The 11,121-nt window shown below is 40.6% G+C and overlaps 1 non-coding gene across 1 annotated transcript; it reads right to left on the bottom strand.

Annotated features, from left to right (window-relative positions):
* Positions 1-10,991: 10,991 nt before the first annotated feature.
* Positions 10,992-11,073, bottom strand: TRNAS-GCU (transfer RNA serine (anticodon GCU)). The gene has a single exon. It is a non-coding gene; the product is annotated as a tRNA-Ser (tRNA).
* Positions 11,074-11,121: the final 48 nt, after the last annotated feature.

The raw sequence follows: 11,121 nt of genomic DNA on the forward strand, positions 1-11,121 counted from the left end.
GACTCCACTGGGACCATGACTGGAGCCCGAGGCAGACGCCCAGCCCACAAAGCCCGCCAGGTGCCCAGAACTCTTTCCTTAGTAACCAGAGAGGCTGAAACTTCCTGCAGGTGCGCCCTAGCTAGTAACCTGAGGAAGGTAACCCCAGGCCAAAACTGTTCCTACACTGGGAACCCCTGAAAGTGAGCCTGATGCCCCTCCCCGTATTAAGCCTCATTTGCCTTATCTAGTCAGTTGCACACCTGACCTACACGCACCTGCATAATCGAGAATAACTGCAATAGTGTGTAGTGGTGCAGGGAGCATGGGCGGCTCAGTCAGTTAAGCGTCTGCCTTTGGCTCAGGTCATGATCCCCGAGTGGTGGGATCGAGTCCCGCATTGGTGGGCGGGGTGTCCCGGCTCATCAGGGAGTCTGCTTCTCCCTCTCCCTTTGCCCTGCTTGTACTTGCTCTCTCTGTCAAGTAAATAAATAAAATCTTTAAAAAAATAGTGTTTGATGGTGCAATAAACAGTTACTGTTGACGAAGTGCCTGTTTGTCAGGAACTGTTTCAGGCATCTGGGAAGCAACAAGGAGTGAGGCGTTGTCCTTGCTCTCACAGTCCAGTAGAAGAGAACAAAGCAGCTCTTACACTTAACCCCAATAATCCCACCGCCACGAATTAAGTTTTGTGTTCAGGGCGTTCCTCAACTCCGTAGCCCCCCGCTCCGGAGAGCTAGGGCTGAGTTCCCATTCCTTCCCACTCTCAGTCCTTCAGGCTCTCATGAACACAACCCAGGAGGAGGCAGAATGGCTTCTTCCATAGCAGTAGGACCAGACCCTCCGAACTACTTTTGTAAACTCAAAAATCATCCTTACCAGTTTCCTCCTACTCCATTCTGATAATAGGGCAGGTCAGTACTGTAACATGGTGGTTGGGCTTTCCATCATTATTTGATTCAAATACCATTTTTAAATATTTTTATTTATATGCTTGATTTAAAAAGTCCACCTGATGTAAAATATTAACAAGTCGAGGATTAACAAACCATAATATCTTTGAATTTATGTTTACATTAATTATGTTACAAAGTAAATACTTTGAAGTTTGTAGATTTAAATTCTAAAATTCCTTTATTGATTAAAAATAATATACACATGTTGGGGCGCCTGGGTGGCTCAGTGGGTTGAGCCTCTGCCTTCAACTCAGGTCATGATCTCATCAGGGTCCTGGGATCTCATCAGGGTCCTGGGCTCGAGCCCCCCACCAGGCATCGGGCTCTCTGCTCAGCAGGGAGTCTGCTTCTCCCTCTCTCTCTGCCTACTTGTGATCTCTCTCTGTCAAATAAATAAATAAAATCTTAAAAAAAATACACGTTAAAGTATTTGATTGACTCCTAATGGCATAGAAGTTATGGTGACATTTTATTAGGGCTAATGTGTTAATTTGTACTTTAAGAAAGCTTACAGGACAATTTCAGGAAATGCTAACACTTTAAAATTTAATGTCCTTGGTTGCTTTTCAGTTGCTTTTAGTTTTGGGGGTATTATAAACTCTATGAATATTTTTGTATATGTCTTTTGGTGAACTTATGCATTCATGAACTTCAGGCATATAATTTTAGGAGTAGAATTGACAGTTTGTAAGGTAGTCATATATTTACTTTTCATAAATACTGACAAATATTTTTCCAAAATAGAGAAAGCAATTCAGCATGAGCAGTATAAAATGATTTTAATTGCTTCCTATCTTTGCCTTTATATTGTCAGGCTTGTTGATTTTTGTCCTTCTGGGAAGATGTGCAGTGATATTTTGTTGTTTTAATTTGAATTTTTGGTTCCTTTCTGAGTAATGATGTTATATACCTTTTCATATGCTTCCTGTACCTTGAACGTCATTAAGTGGAGCATGTTATTCATATCTTTGAGTATTTTCTATTGGGTTATTTAACATTTATTTGTTGATTTTTACAAGTTTTTTCCATATGGGTATTTCCATATAGACATATGGTTGACTCAACACAATTTATTAAAAGACAACCCTTTGCCCAGTGCACACGCCCATTTGTTCGTCACAAATCAGGTGACTATATACATGTCAGTATATTTTTAGCCCAATACCATCAGAAATAGACATTTTTAAAATTTTCCTTTATAATACGATAAAAATATGAAATGTTTTGAGATAAATTTGCCAAAAGATATTAACCACCTGTGCCTGAAAATACAAAATATTTTTGGGAGAAGTTAAAGAGGACAACTCAATGTGAAGATAAAGTTCATTCAGAAGTCAGAAGACTCATATTGTTAACCTATCAGTTATCCCCCAACTGATCTGTAAATTCAAAAAACCCAATCAAAACTCAGAAGCTTTCTTTGTAAAAATTGACAATATGATTCTAAGATTTGCATGGAAATGATAAGGATCTAGGATAGCCAAAACAACTCAAAAAGAACAAAGACGAGTGGCTATCGACTACTGATTTCAAAGAATTATTATAGAAAGTAAGATAGGCAAATAGGTCAAGGAACATAATAGAGCATAAGAATAAACTATCGCATATGAACAACCCGTTTTTGAAAGAGGCCTAAAGGTAAATTGGTAGAGAAAGGATAGTCTTTCTAATAATTGGAAAAACTGAATATCCACAAGCAAAAAAAAGAAAAAAAAAAAGAGAAAAGAAAAGACAACTTGGGCCCATAATTCGCAAAAATGACCTCAAAATGTATCATAGACTTAACCATAAAATAAAAACCACAAAACTCCTAGAAGGAAATATAGGGGAAAGTTTTGTGACCTCAGATTAGGCAAAGACTTCTTAGCTATGATATCAGAGAAACAATCCAAAAAGGAACAAATTGATAAATTGGGCTTCTTTAACATTAAAAAATTCTGCCCTTCAAAGGACAAGAGAATCAAAAGTCAAGTCACAAACTGGGACAAATCTTTGCAGAGTCACTTACTTGACAAAGGACTGTATTTATAGTGTGCTTAACATTCAACACTGAGAGAATAAGGGATCCAATTAGATAAATGGGCAAAAGATACGAACAGACACTCCATAAGAAAGTATGTGCTTACCAAATAACTACAGGAAAAGATGCTGAGAATTGCTAGCCATCAGGGAAATTCAAATTAAAACCACAACCAAAGACCACTACACACTTACTAGAAAAGCCAAGTTAAAAAAAAGAATCATGCTAAGTGTTGGAGAAGAAATGAGGGAACCAGAACTCTCCTAGTAAACTTGTGCTGTCGATGGAAAATGGAAAATAATTTGACAGATTCTGAAGAAGTTAATCATATAATCTACAATATGATTCAGCTATAGCACTCCCAGGTTTTTACTCAAAAGAAAATGAAATATATGATCATGGTAGACGTGGAAAGATCTTTCTTCCCTTCTGGGTCCTTTGGCTGGTCTAATAATTAAACTGACATAAGACAGAGTAATAGGAAAAGAACAAATTCGGCTTCATAGGTGCGGGGGCCCCATGGAAACATGACTCAGAGACATGAGCTAAGTAGGCAGCTTCTCTCCTTGGGAGACAGAGAAACTGCATTTGTGAAGAACTGACAAGGCGATCCGGGCATGTGGTAGTAAATTAGTGAAGTACCAAGATTTGTTTATACAGCCTCTTTGGGCCTAAATTCCCACCTCTGATGAGAAAGAGGTCTTCTAGCCTCCTTGGACAGGGAGGGAACCTTTCACATGGAAGATTTATTTCCTGCTTTCTGGGGGGGAAATGAGGGTCAGAGAGTTCTTCTTGTACCAGCTCGTTCTCAAGTAACTTTGTTCGAAATAATTGACATGCCAAAGTGGCACATTCTGTGAGGGCATACTGTACTGCCTTTCACCATATGAAGACTCGTACACCAATGCTCACAACAGCCCTCTTTGTATTCGCCAAAATGTGGAAATTGTCTAATGTTCATCAGTACAAGATGGCTAAAAGATGTGGTCTATTTGTGCACCAGAATTCTACTCAGCCATGAAAACGAATGAGCAGCTGGTAGACAAACGTGTTGGTTTCCTACTACAGCATAATACACTACCACTGCTAAAAAAAAAAAAAAAAAAAAAAAAAAAAAGGTGACTAATGTCACACACACACACACACACACACACACACACACAGAGACACACAAGAGGTCCCAAATTGAATTGTTCTGCCAAATCAACCAGACTCACTGAGGCAGACACTAACACCATGAATAAACCTGCCAACATTAAGAACTTACACACAGGATAGGCTCAAACATCGTAGCCAGGACCCTAGTCTCTCCCATTTCCAAACCCCTCTTCAGCTACAAGTTCCCAGTCTAGAGGGGGGAGCAGGGGTTGACTTGCCATGAATATGATGCTGATAATCTTAGCTGTCTGCCACCCCGCATTTTTAGGTGACTGACCATCTCTCACACAGAGAAATGTAGTGAGCTACAACTCTACATGTCATCTCGAGAGGCAATGGATAAATGGATAAATGGATAAGTTGCCTCAGCCTCAAATATTTATCTTGCAGCTTCTCTCAACATTCACTGGGCCCTTTAAGTTAGAACAATGATCCCTCCCCACCTGGGCAAAAATAATGGAAGTTGCCTATCCCTGTTAGAGATGGGGGACTCACATCCAGCATCCAGGAGACCAGGCTGGTCACCAGCATCCTCGCCTGGATCTCAGCCACTGGCCTCCCCAGGTTCAGATCCTTCAAATACGACTGATGTCAAGACATCGAGGACAAGTGAAGCCATGCTTGGTTCTCCCTCTCTAGACGTCTGACAAGGGAAGCAGAAGTTGTGTTTGCAGATTGTCAAACAGGGATTTTGAAGTAGTCCATGGGAAAAGGACATGTCAGTCAATGCCTTTCTGAGTTTTTCTGTAAATCCAAAGAAGGATTTACCATTGTGGTAAGTGAGAAGGACTGAGAATGTTCTTGTTTCCACATGATGTTGTAACACATGCATAAAATGTATACATAACACCAGAGAGAATATTTGAATTAATAAATTTAGAGAGGTTGCTGGATACAAAATGAAGTACAAACATCAGTTTTATTTCTATGTTACAGTCACAGATTGAACGGTGATATTTTAAAGGGCTCATTTCTCCTCAATTTAATCAGTGGCAAAGAGCTTGTTTTCCAAAAAATTAAAAAGCAAACAAATAAACAAAAACACTCCCTAACCAAGTAAAGATAAAGAAACCCATTAAAAAAAAAAAAAAACATCAAGACTTGAAAAGGCACTTTCCACGTTTCCCTTTCCCTATAAGACTGCCCCTATAAGATGTCAGCCATAAGTCCCAAGCTGTTACCTGTGCTTTTGACTGGCTCCCGACTGGAGGTTCGCAGGACCTCCTCCTCTTTTAATTTGCTAGAATGGCTCACAGAACACAGGGAAACAACATTACCCATTTATTAAAGGATGTGATAAAGGATATAAATCAACAGCCAGATGAAGAGATACATAGGGCAAGGTGTGGAGAAATGGCAAGGAGTATCCGTGTCACAACGCAACTCTGCATCTTCACACGTTCACCAGCCTAGAAGCTCTTTAAACCCAGTCCTTTTAGGTTTTCATGGAGGTTTCGTTGCACACATGACTGACTAAGTAACTGGCCATTGGCTGATTCAACTTCCAACTGCACTCCTCTCCACAGAGGTGGGGGTTAGGACTGAAATTTTCAACCCTCTAATCACATGGTTGGTCCTCCTGGCAACCAGCCCTGCCCTAGGGTGGGATCCAAACATCCCCTTCGCTAGTAACAAGACACCCATTTCACTTTTATGGCTCTGAAGCATTTTCAGGAACTGTGGATGAAGACCTAATATGTTTCACCATTATATTGTGGAGATATACAGAGCAACGAGGGTTACACCATCAAGAGAGATTAAGTGTCCTATTACTATTTGGGATTCTTTCAGCCCTTTGCAGATGGCTTAATGCCCATTATGTGGCAGGATGAGAGTTCAGTGCTTAAACCAAAATTGAGGAGTTAAAAAAAAAGCTAACTGGAGTTGCAAGTTAAGTATGACTGATAACATTGAGCAAAGGCAGGCTATATATTCCATTCCAAAAATGTTTTGAAAAAGGGTCGATTTTCTTTTTATTGAATTAAGTAGTATTTATCTCTACATGCAATTATGCATTCTTTATATCCTTTTTGCTCACTATGTCACTGCCTCATAAGATTTTGAGATCCATGAAATACAGCCCATGTTTCTGTAATTTTCCATTTTAGCCCATGTCAACAAGTAACACTCAACCTAACTTTAAATGGTTCTATGATGTGGCAGAGCCATTTATATTTTTAAGGAGACTCCCCTATTATTAATGTTTTCTTTAAAATTTGCTCAAGGTTGAAGGGGTAGAAGAATTCCATTAGTGAAGGAATGGTGTGAGATAATTCCTGTACTTCTAAATCATCTACTTACTGTGTTTATTTTTTAAAAACAAATGCCACCAATGGTAAACACATATTACTCACTGAAGTTGACTTCTAATGAAGTATAGAAAGAATACAAGGATTAAAACTCACTCCCTACACTGAGGAGCTCCCTTCAGGCATCCAACTCTGAAGACTGCAAGCTACATGCAAAGGACTCTGGTGCCAAGCTGCCATTTTATTGGAGCAGGTGAGATCACACCTTTTACCCACATCCTGCCACACCCATCTTGACTACTCTCTCCTTTGAATGGATTTTCCATGACAAAGCTAATCAAAGTAAGGCAGGAATTTCACCAGCCCATGTAAGATAGCCAGCTACCTACAGGCAAGAAAAGGATACAGAGTAATTTCAAATACTCCTGGGTTCTTGGAGACAACAAAGCAAGGCAATGTTGGATTTTTAAATGTGGGGTCTTGGAAGGCCTCTTAGACCTGATCCTTGAGGAGGAGGAGGGACCAGCCTCACGAGAACCTCAGGGAAAGGAAGAGTTTAGAACAGAGGATAAGGCAGACCAAACAGGTAAAAATCCTAAACATCCAAGCCATTTATCAGCTAGTGACCTTGGAAAAGTTTAAGTTCTTTGTGCCCTGGATTTATTAAATTTTAAATGGAGATCATAATTGTATCAGATATTTTTTTAATGGGAATGTGAGCCACATTTGATTCGGAAGTGCTTCTCACCATGTCTGGCTCCTCTTAGACCTCCATGCCTTATTTAATGTGTGTGGGTGTGATCGGTCTGTTTGCTCACACATCTGTTTCTCACGTGTGTGTCTGTGGGGGTTCCTCTGTCCCTGTACCACTCCGGGTCTGTGTGTTTCTGTCTTTCAGTAGTACTGTGTATGGTTCAAGTTGCGTCTCAACAGCATGACTTTGTGTCTGTGTTAGGGTCTATGGGGTCGCAGTCTGTATCGCCTACCAGAAAGGACTTCCTTAGGGCTGTTCTGGGTCACCTCACTGTGCCCAAGATTGCCCAGCCCAGACCCACGTCTGGGAGAACCGCTTAGTGATGATGCAGGACATTAATACAGGAGTGGATGAGATATGCTGTTTTGTGCCTGTCTGTTGCTATATGGCAGTGTCATTGTGTGCCTCCATCATTTTATCAGTGGCAACCACCGTAGAGGTCCTTGATTAGATGAATGCCTGATTTGTATCTGGGTAACACTGTGTAGCAGTATCCGTGTTTTGTCCTTTCATGAATGTGTGGCTTTTCAGAATCAGTGTGTTCAGAAGTCATTAACCCTGGCTTTAGATTTGCCATCATGTGAGCCTCACAAATGCCACGAGGGGTGCGAGCTCCTGGATTTCTGGGTTTTGCTATTCAAGGACTATATACAAGGACTGTTTCTGCTCTCTGAACTTGACAAGACCCTAGACCTGGACCCATGTACATATGTACCCAGATTCAGTACACAAAAATTCTATTCTGGAAGTAACTTTTTCATTTACTATTTCTTTAGAAGTCCATTATGTACCAGTCTTGATAGCACAGACACTCTGTAGAGTGGGACACGGCGCAGGCCCTTAAGGAGAAAGGGAGACACATATTATGGGGGATGGATATTAAACAAACGGCTGGGAACATTTAACTATAATTCTGATACGTGCCTAAAGAATTACAAGGGTCCCTGAGAACTTATCATGAGGTATCTTAATCTTGGAGACTGGAAAAGGCCTCCCACGGTGGTCGGCATTAACTACAGAGCTGAGGATGGCAGAAGGGCAGGAGGACACTGCAGGGTGTCAGCATACAGCTCATTTTAATTGGCATATTTTCTGCTTGAAGGAAGAAATCTCTGGAGAAGTTCTCATGTTATCAGAAGATAGTGCATTGAGAACAAATTACCATGACTCTTCAGTGGTCTAGTAAGATAGGAAGGGTTCTACACATTTCATATATATTTGATAGAAGCAGATTAACTGTACCCAAGTGAGTGGGGAATGGGCTTGTTGAAGAAATATCACCCAAAGCAGTGCACTTGGGAAGATGTCTAATCAGCTGGGTCCATGATGAAGCGCCACACGTTACAGAATGTAGAACCACTCAAAGTTGAGAAGTAAATAATCAGTCCCTTTTCTCCATAGTCATTCTACAAAGGGTAAATCTGGAAATGGTCTTTGAAAAAATATAAATCCATCAAGGCAAAAGGAGCAGTCCAGATTGCACAAACATCCTGAGAAATGGGTTAGGTAGGAAATCATAGGACACGGGTGAGAGAGATCGAAGCTTTACTCTGAGGAGTACTGAGTTAAGAGCGTGGAGGGTCTCGAGCGCTGACATAAGGACTTGGGTATTGATCTAAGAGACAGAGTCAAGTTGTGACCATTTGATGTACATTTCTCTACTTTAAATATATATATATATACATATATATATATGCACACACTTAGAATTATATTATTATACACATGTGTGCATTATATTAATATATCACATGTCAAGATTTCTCAGCTTTGATACTAATAACACTTTGTGCTGGAAAATTATTTGATGTTGGAGGCAGTCCTGTTCGCTGGCAGGATTCCTGGCCTTCACCCACCAGAGGGTTCCTCTCTAGTTGTGACAACTAAAAACGTCTCCAGACATTGCCGAATGTCCCGATGGGGAAAAGTAACCCGTGAGTGAGAACCACTGCTACAGATCCCTCATTCATTGAGAGGGCAAGCCTGGTGGGGCCGGAGAAGCCTCAGCCCTAACTTGAAAAAGCAGAAGGGCCAGAGGCAGCAACTCCTTAGGTTTGTTTTGGATCTTCTGCTGAAGATCCAAGAAGTTTGCAATGAGTTTTGGGGAATGAGAATGTCTCCGAGAAGGATGCTATGTGTTCCTGCTGCGGAGCAATGGAAGTCCAGGAATTCGGATAGAAGGTTCATGTCATCTACTTTTACATTGTCAACATTCAGTGAACTCATTAATGCTTCTTAATCGGTTTTATAACTGCAGTAAAGTGCATGTATCACAGGAAACTTTACCTAGTGAGTGGATGATTGAGTCTTTGAGGTGGAGAGACTTCTCTATAATGGTGCCAACAGATTTATTTAAAATAAAGCTCACAGGTGTAAAGCAAAGGTGGTTCCTTCACTGTAAGGAGCAATGATCTTCCCTCCTCAGCACTCACCCCCTCATAGTGCCAGAAATTAACTCAGGGTTGACTCCTGTCCAGAATGTTCATAAGCTTACTGAGAGAGCCTTTCAGTAGACTATTTTCTCTCTCAAAAACAAATGTCCCATTTCAGTTTCAAATTCCCCACCCCGCTATTTCTTTCCCTAGAATTGTGTGCACTGGTGTGGTGGTGAAATGTTGGGCTATGCTCCTCTTGGCACTGCTAGTATGGGAGAGCGTATTGAACACCGAGCTTTCCCTAGGGTCTGATGACCTCAATACACATGCGTATCCTCATCCTCTGGGGGAGGCGGGGGTCAGCATTTCCTAACATGACATTTCTGACAGCGGGCATGCTTCTCCTCAAATTCGCATCCAAACGATGAAGAAATATCAGCCTTTCTATGACTAGCATATAAAAATAAACTGGATTTAAAATGAATTAATAAACAAATTTTCAAAAATAATAACATATGTCATAGCATATTTATATATACCATATTTAATAGCATAATTTAGATACTTAAATACAAATATCTAACATAATCTATGGCCTATATTTCCTTGAAGAAAAATCATATAAGACACTATTGAGATAGAGAAGACATAAATAATCGAAGGGTATAATATGCATTGTCCAATTCAATAGCTAATGTCTATCATATTCAAATTGATCTACGGATTCAAACAAAATTACACCAGCCTTCCCTTTTCTGGGGCAGAAATTTACAAAATGATTCTAAAATATTTAAGGAAATACAAAAAGACTATTGAGAACAGGCCAATCTTGAATAGGAACAAGGGGTCAAGACTTATCACAAAGTTATAGTACATAGGACAGTGGGGTATTGTAAACTAGGCAGGTGAAGAGAATAGGAACCTGAAAAGCACCACACACACAAGGACATTTGATATAAATAGCAAAGGTGATTTTGTAGAGTAAAGGGGGGGGGGGGAAGGTAAGTCTTTTACACAGTGGTGTTTGATTATTTGAATACGAAAATGAATATCTTTATCTATAGATCAATGACCCATAAATAGATATTCCGATTGATTTTTCCTCCCACTAAAAATAAATATTAGTTCCAGGTGAATTGTAGATCTACATATAAGAGGTAGAATAATATAGCCTCCGCGCGTTAATAAAGGGCAAGATCTGTGATTTCTAGAGACATTTTTTTCAACCTCATCTATCTTTCACTTTCTCTCCTCCTTCCCCCGCTCCACCCCCTCCTTTCGCAGGCACCAGAAAGGAAGCAGACCAGAAGGGACTTGATTAATCACATAAAAGCGCCCACATAGACAATCAGCACTCGACCAACCATAAAGGGGAGAATCCAGTTTACCATAGTGAGAGTCTGAAAGTAGGGAAGGGAGGGAGCCGCGAAGTCAACTTTCTGGCAAATGGGCTTAAATGGGATGTATTTCTTCCCGCTCGTCCTTACTAAAACATCTAATCGACGAAGGTGGGATTCGAACCCACGCGTGCAGAGCACAATGGATTAGCAGTCCATCGCCTTAACCACTCGGCCACCTCGTCACGGTACGTCAAGCCTTCTAAGTACCTTATTCTAGAACTCCTGGCTGT

Source organism: Lutra lutra, chromosome 6, assembly GCF_902655055.1.
Source record: "Lutra lutra chromosome 6, mLutLut1.2, whole genome shotgun sequence".
Lineage (NCBI taxonomy): Eukaryota > Metazoa > Chordata > Mammalia > Carnivora > Mustelidae > Lutra > Lutra lutra.